This window comes from Aquila chrysaetos, chromosome 18 (genome assembly GCF_900496995.4).
Source record: "Aquila chrysaetos chrysaetos chromosome 18, bAquChr1.4, whole genome shotgun sequence".
Classification (NCBI taxonomy): Eukaryota; Metazoa; Chordata; class Aves; order Accipitriformes; family Accipitridae; genus Aquila; species Aquila chrysaetos.
In genome coordinates, this window is record NC_044021.1 from 16248662 (window position 1) to 16263149 (window position 14488).

At 45.3% G+C, this 14488-nt stretch overlaps 1 long non-coding RNA gene across 1 annotated transcript; it reads left to right on the top strand.

Annotated features, from left to right (window-relative positions):
• The first annotated feature begins 698 nt into the window (after nt 1–698).
• Nucleotides 699–13567, top strand: LOC115353055. Its single transcript, XR_003927397.1, has 4 exons — nt 699–752; nt 1217–1358; nt 9098–9225; nt 13483–13567. It is a non-coding gene; the product is annotated as an uncharacterized LOC115353055 (long non-coding RNA).
• The last annotated feature ends 921 nt before the right edge of the window (nt 13568–14488 follow it).

Below are 14488 nucleotides of genomic sequence, written 5' to 3' on the forward strand. Positions count from 1 at the left end.
CAGTCCCAACAGCTACGGTCCATTAGCAGACTGTGTGAGCCCTCTTAATACACCGGCACAAAGACAGGTACGATGTGTCTGATGGTGATTTAAATAACCTGGAAGGCTTGGCACAAAAGCAGACAAGAAATGGTCTTGTGATTCACCAACAACTGAGCTGCAGGGACAGTGAGATGCAGCACAAGGAGGGTTAAAAAATTGTAGGGACTTTAATGTCTTGAGATACCATTAGCTCTGCACACGTTTGTGGGCATCTTATCAGTTGAGAAAGTTTTGGAATTTCAATCATTTCTCCCTTTTCTATGCCCTAGTAAAAGTCGCTCCTGGTTAACGGCATAACTATTTGGGAAAGATTAGCCAGACGAACCGTATTTCGGGGGCAGCAGATTTTGGTGCTGCTAGTACATTATCACCTCATTGCACTGCTAGAACAGTCTTTACCCAGAGTATGTGCTGAGTTGTTAAGCATCTTCTGTAAAGAGCTATTTATTAAGCAGAGAGAGCCTCGAGATAGAAGTAAGTGTCTAGATTTTCTGGGAGGAAAAATAAAAATCTTTGTAGGTTAAAATTAGCTTTCAGATTGCAGGGGTGAAACCACCTGAGGTTAGAGCCTTGCTGTTTTTTAATAGGCAAATGAGATATTTCATGAGGAATTGCCTTTACATGACTATTGAAATGAGTGTCATCTTCCAGCAGCACCTTCTGCAGCATGAGGTGTCTCTGTCCACGGGGGGAACAAAGCAGGGAGCCAGGTGAGATTGCTGGGGAGACAATGGATTCCCTCCGCACCACGGGACGCTTCGCGGTGAAGTGGGTACTGTCATTTATTGTAAGTGCCCTGTCATTAACTATTCATTGTAATGTATTAAACGGAGGGATCTCACAGGGCTCTCATACACTTCCTCAGAAGTGTGCCCTGGCTTCCCTGAAGCATTGTTTGAGCTGAGCATGACAGCGCTTGTCAATGGAGCACTTGTGGTGACACGTTTGAGAGTCCTAATGCACTTTCTAATTCTCCTCCATCGGTCTCCTGCACTTTCTTTCAAATTCAGATGTGGGTTTTTCCACAATGTCCATCCCGGAGGATGAAGGCTGTGTTTGCCACGGTCTTTGTTCTGCTCTGTGCCTTTGACGTGAGCCGGTCCCTGACTGTCTGTGCACCAACCCTTTACCGGAGTGTGTCCTAGCTCATTTTCCTCTCCATCTTCCTTCCCAGAGGACATGTCCTGGCTCCAGACACTGAGGACTGGCCACCACAGCAGGGACAAATGACAAGGATGACCAGAGATATGAACCAGCTTCCTCAACAAGAATGAATAAAGAGACTGGGGGTCTTCAGCCTCCGAGACTGAAAGGAGGTATGGTGGAGGCTTGCTGGAGCCTGAATGGTGTGGAAAGGAGAGTTGCAACCATTTCAGACAGTTCCTTACTCCTTCCTTCATACTACAGGCCATACACATAAGCTAGGACGTGTCAGGCTCAAAGCCCGCAAAAGGAGGTAGTGCTTCACACCACACAGCGTCAGGCGGTGGGACCTCCTTGCCACAGGAGGGTGCCGGTGCTGGAAGTTTCTGTGGGCTCAAGCGATCACGAAGCATGTTCACAGAAAAGAAATCCGTTGAGAGTTATTACATACAAAGGCTTTGCCTCAGGTTCAAGAAGTCCCTGAGCTGCAAGTGATTGTAGGCTTAGAAAATATTTGAGGTAGTATCACTCTATGCTTGACTCATTTTTATGCTCCTTCCCAGGCATTTGGGTTTGGTCACTGGGGGAGACTTGGGTAGATGGATGTCTGATCTAACATGAGGTGGGTCCTCTTGTGTTTACTCTGTCATTACCACAGCACAGTTCCCTTTAGAGTGAAAAGACCGAGGCCGAACTACCTCATGACTTTCAGTAGGAACTAGGCTAGGGAATGCATCGTCACAGCAGGGTAAAGCTGCTGCCACCAGCTACAAATCTGCTCCTCTTCCAAAGTCTGTCTCTTTCCATTTGCACTTATGGCCTGCATTTTACTGACAGAAATTAGCCCCAGCACCCACTAAATATCGGATGCTTTATGTACCTGAGGTATGATTACTTCTGCAGTACAGAAGGCCTTCCCTTTTCACTGGCCATTGTACTTAGCAGGCACCACTTGCCACAGATAGAGGACCACTGAGCAGGCTCTATTATACTATTATCTTTGATTGTTATATGTACTTATTGTGATCACCACCACATCATTATTATTATTATTATTATTATCATCATCATCATCATCATCATCATCATCTAATTGCTATTAAGCTTTAATTATAATAATGTTATTAAAGTTATATAGTAAGTTCTTGTTTAACCCTTGGTTTTCTGTGATGTTTGGTGACTTTCCTGTGCTGAAGCTGACTTACATCCATTGGCAAGGTTACAACACAGTTCAATAGCTCAAAACCTTGTAGGACTTGCTACCTTCCTGGGCTGGAAGGGAAGGAATGAATATCAGGGTGTCAGTCATATCAGGGTGTGTTACCAGGGCCTGCCCAACCTCCCAGGGTGCCTTGGAACTTCTGGGATCTCAATGATCCCCAAAAGACATGAAATGCAATGGATGCAATGGAGACAGATAATGAGGGAACCTCTCTGTGGCACCAGCTTCATTGTCATGAACACTATCTCTAAAACAGCTGATTTATTTTCTGTGCTGCCTATGATGCATGAAGCAGGGGGCTGAAAATCTATTTTAATGCCAGTGAGTGGTGTCAGGTGAATATGAGCTGACATAGGAATCCAGACAATTAGAGCAGCTTCCCTTGACCCGACATTAGCTGAGGGTTTTCTGCAAGCTGTGATAGATGTAGATCCTCAACCATTGATTTTTTTGGTACCTGTCCATGAATATTATGATAAAGTGTTGTTTTTGTGAGGTTATTTTTTTTTTTTAAAGAGAGTTGAGTTGCTGCAGCTTTGTGAAATATTGGTGATGTAGTTATCTATGAGCTATCTAAGCACCATGACACACAGAGCATTAGAATTCATCATGTTTGTTATTGTCCTTTTACAAATGACTTTATGCCAACCAGTCAAAGCTTGGGACTAAAAATGCAGCTACACAGAGGTAGTCGCACACCAACTTCTGTGCAAAGGGTCTGATTTCCTCATAAAAGAGGTACTTCCAGGGACCATGGAAATGAAGTTTTTCATGAAGCAGATGATAGGAGATGTGGACTAAACTGAAGTCAGGAGAGGACTGCAAATACAAATGTGACAGGAGGTTAGGAGAAAATATTTGTCAGTGAAAGGTAATAAATGCATGTCCAGAAACACAGGGAACTAGGTAAAGCAGAGAGATGCGTTTTTGTTTGAGAAGACTCCCTGATGGCTTCATGACACCCCTTCTAAGCTTGACTGAGCTTTAGGGCTCATGGATTCTTTGCAAATAGGTTCACCTGCACCTGAAGTCTTCTGTTTTCCTCTGACAGCAACACCTTTTTAAAAGCCTCAATGGCCAAATATTTTTCCCATTACTTCAGCCCTGATTATCGATTCTGTTCCCTGGGGTAAATGTCCCTGAATGTACCCTTTTCTCCTCTCATCTTTCTGTTGTGTCTGTCCAGGAATTCTTTCAAGTTTTGGCTTCATTTTCCTCTCTCACACCTGGATGACTTAATCATTGAAACATCCAGCCATAAATACATGGCGTCCCTAGAATTGCCAAGGACCCTTTGCACAGCCAGTACAGCCCTCAGAGACAGCAGGGTGAGGGGCAAAACCCCTTAAGGTACCTTGGGAACTGAAAAAGGTGTGCTTGTGGCAGCCAAGACCAAACTAGCTCATCTGAGAGGCAAGTTTTATTAATTGAGGCTTGGGGCTGTGGCTGACTCCAAAGGACACTAGTGGAGGAGTCTCTGGACTCCACCACGCTGCATAAATGAGAGGATGAAGGTGCTCAAATTTTCTGCATTGAAGTACACAGGGTGAAAGACTTTGGTTCAGGTCTTCCAGTAGTGTAATCAGAATTCAATCATCCCTGTTCAAGGGGTTAATCCAGTGTAAAACTAGCCACAGTGCAACCAACATGTGTCTACTTTCATCGTGGGGAAGTTTATCTTTTATATCCATGGGGGAGTTAAAACAAGGGGAAGACTGTATCCTTTAAGTGGAGAGGATATTATAGCTGGTGGGTGATTGCTGAACAGTTTTGTTGAGTCCTTATCCCAGTACTACTGGCCTGAGGAAGAAGAAATTTTATTGGAGAAAAAATCTGAGTCTCACAGGAGTGAAGCAGGTAACACCTAAACCCATTAGTTGAATCACCTTTTTTTGAAAACTGCAGATAAACCAGAGCACATTTTAAGGCACAGACTTTAGAAAATCTGAAAAATTGACACTGAAGCAACAGAAGTGGGGGATAGAGACATTGCCATTATACTTGTACCAAGTATTCTGTCAGAACAGAAGATGAATACCTCTTGTCTGCAGCTGGGAGAGGACAACATTGCTGGGGCGACGTGTGCCACCAAGGAGAAATCCTACCCAAGCCTGCTCCTGCCTCTCTGGGGTGGTTACAGTGAGTCCTCCCACCTGAGAAGGTGCAAAACCAGGAGCAAAACGTCAGCATTCTCAAGCAATTTTATTTTGGCAAGCTTCACATGACTGATGACCTCTTTTTATTTTGCCAGACACCCGCTCCACAGAGAGGGGGGTAAGAAATAGCACTGTGGGCGATGAAAGCTCCATCTCTTCTGTCATCCACCAATGGCCAAACAGCTACGTGCACCAGCTTGCAGCTGAACAGGGACCCAGAGGTTGGAAAGGCAAATGTGCGGGACTTGCAGAAGTAAGCATTGACGAGGGGCTAAAGAGGAGGTCTTATGTCGTGATCTGTATCAGAGCCAAAGCATCAGAGTCTCTGGCACACGTCATGCCCCAGATAAACTGGGTCAAAAAGCAGACCAGGTCATATACAACATGTACATGCCTCAGCAACACTCTGTTTAGCACAGGTTACTCCAGGCTTTCAATACAGTTGGTAGAGTTATCGTTAATTATCTTACTCCAATTGTCCTACTCTGCCCTGGTTAAATTAACTTTTTCAATCACTCCCACTCTGTCAGATTTCTTTCTTATTAGATGTCCTCCAGTGTTTCACTTAAGACGTTATGCTTTCCAGGGCAAAATCATTTTCTGCCTTCTGTACAGCAGTGAGAACTCCTCTCCCTGCTTATTCCTTGATCTAGCCTAGCTGCTACTTTCTTATGTCATTATACAATCAGTGGGGAATATTAATCAAGGCCTGGTGGGGTCATCTTCACGTGGAGTGCAGTCGGTGAAATGCACTATCTTTAAGCCATAAAAAGTATGTCCATAAGCAGAAGAAGCAATGAGATGTAGTTTCCTGAAGACCTGTCCTGAGATTGAACTCCACTGTCTAGTAAAGGCTGTATTGGCACTGCTGTTTTCCCCTCAGTGAGGTGATTAATAATCCTTGTTTCCACTGCTCCATGACTTTTATCTGTTAATTATATAGGAACTTCAGATTTTTTAAATTTCTCCCACTCTGTCAGCTGGACACTGGCTTCAAAAGTGATGGGGAAGGGACTGGTTGTGACAGAAACACAGACATATTATCAGAGAGCTTAGTAGTGGACCTAGTTTCCTTAGGAAATAAGTTTAAAAATCTGCAGTAAAAGTGTGCTTTTGGGCTTGCTCAAACAGGGTAGGTGGTAGGACATAAAAAGTCTTAATTATTAGTGCACTGGATACCAGTATATACTCGTCTCATCTTGGCTAGAGAAATAAGCCTTTAGCTTTCAGTGGTGGTAAAGCTACTGAAGAAGAGTGAAGTGGAACAGATCTTGGTTTCCTCCATCCCAGCTTGGCCTGCCAACAAAAAACCCATGCAGCAACACATTTTGCAGAATCCTTGTGAACTATATAAAACATCAGTATCAAAATATCTTTGATGGCTGTGCCCAAGCAGCTCTCTGGCATGTTGCTAGGAAGTGTTTCAATCCCAGGGGGATTTCTGGGAAAAGTTCAGGCCAGTTGCACTGCAGATGTTTCTGGGTGAGCTCCTGTGTTTCCACAGGTATCACTTTCACAGAGCAGAATTGCAAAGCAAACTCTTCTTAGAGCTGAGGAAATCAGTCCCTGGTGATGGACGTTATCACATTGCTGGCAGTGTGACTTGCCAGAGTTCAGCAAAAGGCATCAAAGCCAGCCCCAGCAACTGTACTTTATTTCTTGGTGGCTATAGTTTGTAAGAAGAAATGCGCATTGGATCCTATCATCATTGTAACCACCATGAACTTAGGTGAGCTGAGTTACAATTTTTTTTTTTTTTTAATGGATTTATCCACATTAAGAACAAAAACTATTGCCTTGCAGGATTAAAAGAAAGGTGCATCTAGTCTGGTATCCCATTCCTGACAGTGGCCAACAGAGGATAATGTGGAAATAGTGGATGAACAGAAAAAACTTACAGGGATGCAACTTCAGGCTCCAAAAAATTGCAGGTCAGACATTTCCTAGGTCAGATGTATTGTCTTTGTATTTAATAGTCCTCAGCAGATTTTTCTTCCAAGTAGCCATCCAGTCCTTTTTGAGCCATGTAAAAATTAACATCCACAGCATCCCAAGTCAAGGAGTTCCACAGCCTTGTTAGGCACTTGGTGAAAACTATTCCTTCGTGTTTGTTTTGAACCTGCCAGCTTTGCTGTCCCCTGCTTCTTATCCTGGGAGGGACAATGACTAATCAACCCCTACCCCTCAGAAAGGCATCCATTTCTTCTGTTCCTGGTTTTCCAGGTTTTTCTGTTTTCCCACCAATCTCGTTGTACTCAGCATTGCTGGTTTTAGAATTAAAGGCACCAAGTCATCACAAAATTACCTGTCTTCTGTTATGGAATCCCAACCAGGCGAGCAGGATCCTCCAAATCCAAAAGCGTGCCCAGCAATGACGCGTCAACAACATCTCTCATGTATCTTCTCGGCAAAAGGAGCTCTGGCACATGGGAGCTGCTAAGCGTTTGGAGGAAGACAACCCTCATTAAAACATTGCTGTGGCACTTCGCAGAGGTGGTTCTAAATGCATCACTCTCTGCCTCATGCCATGTTTGTGTGATTTCCAGGGATATAAGGGAAAGCAATTTGTACCGAGACTCTTCAATCAACAATAAAAAGCTATTATACAGCTGGAATACTTGGCCAGTGTTCTTGGTGCAGATGACAAGTTATGAACAGCTGTGTTGCAATATGAGAAATATAATCAGACTGTCTGGTGAAGATGGTTGAGGGGCAGTCTTTTGCAGAAAGTAGGGCAGCCTCATGTTTGCACAGGAGGCTGCTCGCTGCTTTGCATACATCGTGATGCTGAGGAAAAGTCTCTGTTTCCCAGGGGCGCTGAACCTGGGTGTAGCATTGCTAGACCCTCTAAAAGGGCACCAGACTCACGATGGCGTGCCTTTGATTTAGTGAATTCCTAACTGTGCAGAAGAGCAGATTTGTTTTTACACAGAAGCTTTTAAGCTGTGATGCTGTTTTCAATTGCTTGTCTGCTGCACAGAAGAAAAAATAGGGAAGACCAGCAAGTGGGTGTAACAGCTGGGTACCTGGACTTTGGAAGTATTGGAAAAAGCTGCCTGCTGCTTCATTCTCAGCCTGTTGCTGCACAGATTGAATCTGAAGTTAGGATTTAAACAGTGAAATCCCTAGCTGGTGTCAAGTCTGACAGCCTGCTGCATACTGTCTTGCTCTGATACATCTGAACTCCCCTCTCCTCACTACCAGTTTCGAAGGCAGGAGAACAGCCCTTGGGAAGCCTCTTCTCTGTAATTCAGGGTGCAGCCTGATAGCAGGAACGCTACTTACCCTCTGTGTTCATCAGGGTGTGGGCAACAGAGAGGCGTTAGTAGGCGGTGGAGCAGAGCCCCTGCTCGGAAGCTCCCCGTGTGACTGCAGCACAGACTGGCAGGAGCTGAAGAGTACTTGGAAGCTATTTCTGTTATATCTCCTCAGAATGAGATATATTTTTAACAGCCTTTCAGCAGTCAGAGCTCACATCCAGAACCGTAGCAGGGATGTAGGACGGACAGCAATTTTCCCCACTAGCATCTTACCGTCTCAGTCTGGAGAGGTCTGGTTTTTGGTCCCTGTGTTCAGTTCCACCTGTGTCAGTGGGGCATTCCCTTTAGGGCAGCCACCTGGGGAGGCAGACTTCGTGAACAAATGCCAGGTGGGTATTTCCCAAAGAAGAGCCATCTGAGGTTGAATATTTGTAGTTGCTTCCCATCTCTGGGGTGTGAACATGTCACCTGGATGTAAAAAGCGCATACGTTACCCATCCTGTAAACCTCTGGTCCCTCAGTCTTAGACAGATTGCTAGTCTCTCCATTTGTTTTGGTCAAGCTACTGTGTAAATGAAGCTATATCTTGTTGGTCATACATATAAAAAGAAGAGATTGGAAATTCCTTGGGGCGGAGGCTGTCTTTATTGGTGCCTGTTATAGCTCACACACATCCCTGAGAGGCAATGCCTCATAATTAATTGCTAAATAATTAATAATAATATGAAGCAGATACTACTCAGGAAGTAATTAACCTCCTTATGCTTACAGGGAAGTCCTCTGGAATGGAAGAGCAATTAAAGGCTCTTTAAACGACACAGAAAAACTGTCCCACTGACTTCAGTCAGGGCAGGTTTAGGAATTGAGTCCAGTAGGATTTTCTTAGACATAAAATAAAAATAACTTTGTTCCTGTAGGTAAAATTTCTAAATCTGATATTCCTGGTTAGTCTATATAAGTGTGCAGCCTGGATGAATAATTTTATTTTCATTTCATTTAATTTAGTATAGTATGAAGCAGTTAGTGATAAGGAATGCTGGAATGTTGCTTGGAAAGCAAGCAGGTGGCTAATTCATGTTGGAATAGGGGGTTCTCACAATTTCATTCAGGCAGTACCATACAAAGGACAAAATTAAGGCCTGGATGGCAAAATTAGTTTGCAAGAAGTATCTGTATGTAACGTGATCCATCCACAAAGGCACAGAGAGAGTGTAGCATCTTTTTTTTGTTCATGCCTGAATGAGACTTTTGCAGTCATTTTAATGTTCCTTCAGATGAATTCACACAGTCAAGCAGAGGAGATATGAATTTTCTGGGACTTTGGAGCTGTCGTTGCTGAGAGAACTGAAAACATCAGCTAAGAATATCAGGTCACACAACCACTCGATATTACTTAATCGAGGTAAGCCTTGCAATTCTTGATTTGTAACTTCATCAGTCTCTTCTTGCAAATCAAAATGAAAAGAAAGACACAACCTCCCCAAACTCTTGCAAGGTATTTTTAAAACAGTGTGAGTTAGAGCTCTGAATTTCATTGCTCCCAACAGTGCTCATAATGTGCCCCCTTCGAGGATGTGTGTCTCAAGAGTGTCTTGATGCACTGATAATGAACACCGTCTGGTTTTCAGGATTCACCAATGTCCTTTGTAAGCCCTTCAATTTTTCTTTATCTTCTTATTATACAGGCTATTCCTCCTCTCCTGATACCAGGTAAAGGTGATTGCATTATGCTGCTTTTGTCAAATGCATGACAGAGTGTATGAGAAAATGTCAGTCATTTTGGTTCTGTCTTTGGGGCTTTGAGGAAGTTCTGGCTCTCAAGAAACTTCCTATTTTGTCACTTCAGATGTACATGGCAAACTTAGAGGGTAATACTCTCTAGTAGTGCAATAGAAAATGAAATTGCCTTATATTCTCCTGAACCCACTTTTGATGGGAACTTCTACATGGCATAACTTTACCATTTCAGATAATCCAGTTTACCTGTGTTCCTGTCCTGGTGCTTGGCCCCAGATAAATTGTACCAGCCATCCTTGGGAAGAGGAGTGGCCCAGGGCTATGCCGTATCCCTGGTGCAAGTCTAGGGAAGCCCACTTGGTCCCTGCACTCCCTATCACCCTTCACCAGCACAGCTCAACCAGCAGCTCTAGGCTTAGCCCTGCTGGAGCCCCTGGTCCCAGCCCAGTGCATTCAACGCCCAACCTGTCCGAGGAAATCTCAGCCACATTGTTCCTTCACATCTGGGAGGCCAAGAGGTCTCCCCACCCCGGCTCTCCTGCTGCCACAGGCCAGCTGTCCCTTCTCCTTTGAAGACCAGGTGCGTGAAACTTCAGGGGCTGTGGAGGAATAGAAGAGACCAATTAGTGGTGGAGGACACTGGCAGGCACCCTCCACAGTGAAATCTAACCCAAGCCCTGGTGATCACTGGATCACTCTGCAGTGACCTTCGGGGAGAAGTTCCTTGAACATCCTTTTGCCTGCTGCTCATGCCCAATCTGTTTTCTGTGACCTCTGTGGCAAAAAGTGAGCACCACTTCTCTGAAATTTAGAAGATCATAGAATCATGAAGTAGTTTGGGTTGGAAGAGACCATTAAAGGTCACTGAGTCCAACCCCCCTCCAATGAGCAGGGACATCTTCAACTAGACCAGGTTGCTCAGAACCCCATCCAACCTGACCTTGAATGTTTCCAGGGATGGGGGATCTACAGCCTCTCTGGGCAACCTGTTCCAGTGTTTCACCACCCTCATTGTAAAAAATTTCTTCCTTATATCTAGTCTAATTCTATGCTCTTTTTAGTTTAAAACCATTACCCCTTGTCCTATCGCAACAGGCCCTGCTAAAAAGTTTGTCCCCATCTTTCTTATAAGCCCCAGTTAAGTACTGAAAGGCCACAATAAGACTCCCCGGAGCCTTCTCTTCTCCAGGTGAACAACCCCGACTCTCTCAGCCTTTCCTCACAGGAGAGGTGTTCCATCCCTCTGACCATTTTTGTGGCCCTCCTCTGGACCCGCTCCAACAGGTCCATGTCTGTCCTGTGCTGAGGACTCCAGAGCTGGATGCAGTACTGCAGGTGGGGTCTCACCAGAGCAGAGTAGAGGGGCAAGATGGATGATTTTAAATGCTTGCAAGGGCACAGCTTGTCGACAAGGGGCCGATATGGTCACCAGCAACTTCCCTATCTTTAAGTCACCTCCCAAAATGAATCTCCCTTTGACCTCTCACTCTGTGGCTTCAGTGTGAGAGGCTGCATTTTCATGGCACGCTGTCACACAGATCAGGGAGAGGGCTGGACGCCATCAGCCTTGGGAGATGCTGCAGTGAAACCTGCTTCTTCCCACCAGCCTGGCTCTTCCACCCCGTTCGGTGACTGTTCAGTGTGGTAACAGACCAAGTAAATTCATACTATTTATTTTAATGCTGCTCTAGTAACAAGGTTTAATATTAAATCTTATTCTTCCCAGTGCAGTATGAACCCACTGTTTCAAAAAAAAAAAAAAAAAGTCCTCCTCTGCGGGGTTTATAATTCCAGTTGAGAAACGGTTCTCCTTGGAGATGCATTGCCATGCATTAGCCCAGGCGCAGGTCATTGAGAAAGGTTTGGAGAAGTCAGGCAGGCACCCACCCGCTGGCAGAGCTCCCCTTGACAGCCCCACTTAGAGCTCGGGCTCAGGGTCCTTCCCATTTAGCAGCCTTCAGTGATGGTGTAGCAGAGGTATTTAATAAGTGTGCTAATGAACATATTTCCATTTGGAAGATGAACATCAACACTCAGTAGAAGTTAATTAAAATGATGTAAAAGGTGACCTTGAAAAGATTAATTGACGTTAGTGACAGCTTGGCTTTCCCGCAGGTTTCTCAACACACAACCTCCTAGTCTGGATCCATAAAAACCTGCTGTGGGGTTTCAAGACAACTTCTTTTTACTTACCCTTCTCTGAGTCAGCATTTGACTGTTGTAAGCATTTGACCTGGAAAAAAAAGAGTGATCAGTTAAAATAATTCTATAAAAAAAGAGTGGTTAGGTTTTTCAGAAACTTTTTGGTGAATTAGGGTCTCCTGTTTGCTGGCATACTTAATCTGACCAAGTTGCTAACTGCTGTGGAAAGGACAGCTGTGTCCTTCTCCTTCCCCCTTGGCCCACTGCTGCTTTTCTGCCAACTCCCTTGCATTAATTGAACCATGATGCAACCACTAACGAGATGAAGCGATTGAAAACACACACCCATGCCCCTGACAAGATTCATTTTCCAGTGGTGTTATTCCAGCGCAATTGCAGAGTCTCTGGATCCAACACAAGGGAGCTGGAACAAACATGAGGGGGAGGGTGGGACTCTGAAACAGCCCATGAAGGGCCGCTGGTCCTATTGAACACTAGTCAGACATTTGCTTTCCTGTGATTTACGCACTTTGGAAAATCCTTATCTGGAGCCAGCTTTCACCACGGTCATGTCAGATAGGAAGGAGCTTCCCAGCTGAGTTTTGTTAGCTGATCTAGGAGCTGCATGCCACTGTTGTGGCTGGGAACAGGGATAGTCAAATGCAGTCACTCTGCAGTACAGAGGGAGCACTGAAAGCTATAGGATCTCCCACAGAAATGCAGTTCTCCGCTTAGACATCACTCTTGTTTCCATCCCAAGGGCAATAGGCTAGTTAGTGAGGTACACCTACCTGACAATACATTATAGCGCACAGTAAATGTGACAAGTATCGAACTAACCTGTACTAATTGTTAATACTACATATGGATTTGCCCCATCCGGGTGGCTTAAGAGTCATTAGGATTAAATTTCAGAGGAATTCACTGTAATGTCCCTGGTGTCTGGTTGGCATCCAAAAAGCTTGAACAAGAAGCAGAAGAGTGGGAGGTAAGGAAAAAGAGGCCCCAGTGGAAGAGATGAGGGCTCAGGTGGTAGTGACATGATAGATTTCCCTGGAGGGAAAAGCAGTTCAGGATATTTCCTTCCTGCTGGTGCCTGTGCTGCAGTTCCCAGTGCCCCGGCACTTCCCTCCAGCCAGGCTTGAAACCCGGTCACTGAAATGATCTGAGTTACAAGAAAACACCCAGACCTCCAACCTCCCATGCCACAGCCACTGTTGCGCAGCGACAGAGAGCCCTTGGACCGCTAACAAACAACCGAGGGCCACTGACATCTGGTGTCACCACATCCCTGCTGCAAGGGTCATCTTGTCCCAGACCCCCAAGGGCATTCCTCCTGAGTTTGGTGAGCCCACTTGCCTGCACAAAGCTACTCTTATGTGCAAGTGCTTGCAAGATCTAGCACCAAATTTAAATTCAGGTGCTCAATAGAGGGATCCACACTGTAAAGTGTTGGCCTATAACTCTGTGAAACCTCTTAAAATTAACTTTCACCCCCAGGGCACTGATGCTTCAGTCCCTTGCTGCTGAGGCCTCTCTGTTTCAGCGTGCCAGGCACCCATGTTCCCCCAGGCACATGGCTGGTGACAGCAGCAGCTGCGGTACAAGCTAGGAGAAAAGCATGGTTTGAGCCTCCAGTTCCCACCCCTAATATTTATTTTAATGTTTTCTTCTGACTTAAGACATTATTGCATAAATGCTCTACCACTGCCCTAAGGGGATGTTTCAAAGTGGTTTTATTCCTTTATGTTGTTTTCTTTTTATTCTGTATGTCAAACAGAGCAGCTGGGAGCCTAATGCAGACACTAGGAAGATGGAAAGGTCCCTGTGTCTCCAGGACGCAACCCTCCCTGCAGCGGCAGGTGGCTGAGAAGGTGAGTTTTGCCTGGAGAGTAGAAGCAGGAGTATTCTAGATTTTCAGTAAGAAATCTCAAGCAAGATTGCATTGAGTAGGGCCTCATGCATACAGCAAAAATGTCAGTGGTAAATTACAACATAAATTCCATGAGACTAGGCATCTAGCATCAGCCCCTTGTTTTACTTGGGCCATAATTTTCCAGCCCTGCTCAAAGTAAGTCTTTCCCTTCTCTCAACCCCAACAATAATGCTTACCCTATTCTGGGCCTCAAAGTAGGCACCCCATCCTCTCAAAAACTAAAAGCTCCTCAGGGATGATTATTTTTGCCACCCTCAGGTTCCTGTGGCAGCCCCTGCCCAGCCCCACACCAAATGTAGCTCTGAGCTTTTTCCTACTCTCTCTCAACCCTAACCATTGACTTCTCAACCCTAGCCACTGACTTACCCATAAGACAGGGTCCCTACTGTCCAGATATTCAGTATTCCTCAGAGATTGATTCTGCTATCAGCTCTCAATTTCCTTGGGCAGCTTCCTTCAGCCCCACTGACACATGTCCAGTGGGGTTGGAGGCTTTCACTTTTCCTTTACATTGGCCCTCACCCTAGTTTGTGCCCTAAAACCAACATCCCAGCCCTCCCACAGACGAGGCTTTCGTCAGCAAAGAGTGCTTTTTCCAGCTTTCATTCTCGTCTTGTGTCCTCCTGCCAGCCCCCATATAACCATAGCTCTGGGCTTTCACTTCTCCTGTCCCTGAGGGAGCAGCCCTGCTCTTGCTGCTCCCTGGCAGGTTGCAATCTCTGCTCCACCCTGAGCCTCAGTTTTCTCAGAGGAGAGTTCATAAAATCACACGATGGTTGAGGTGGGAAGGGATGTCTGCAGGTCATCTGGTCCAACCTCCCCCGCGCAAGCAGGGCCACCTGGAGCTGGT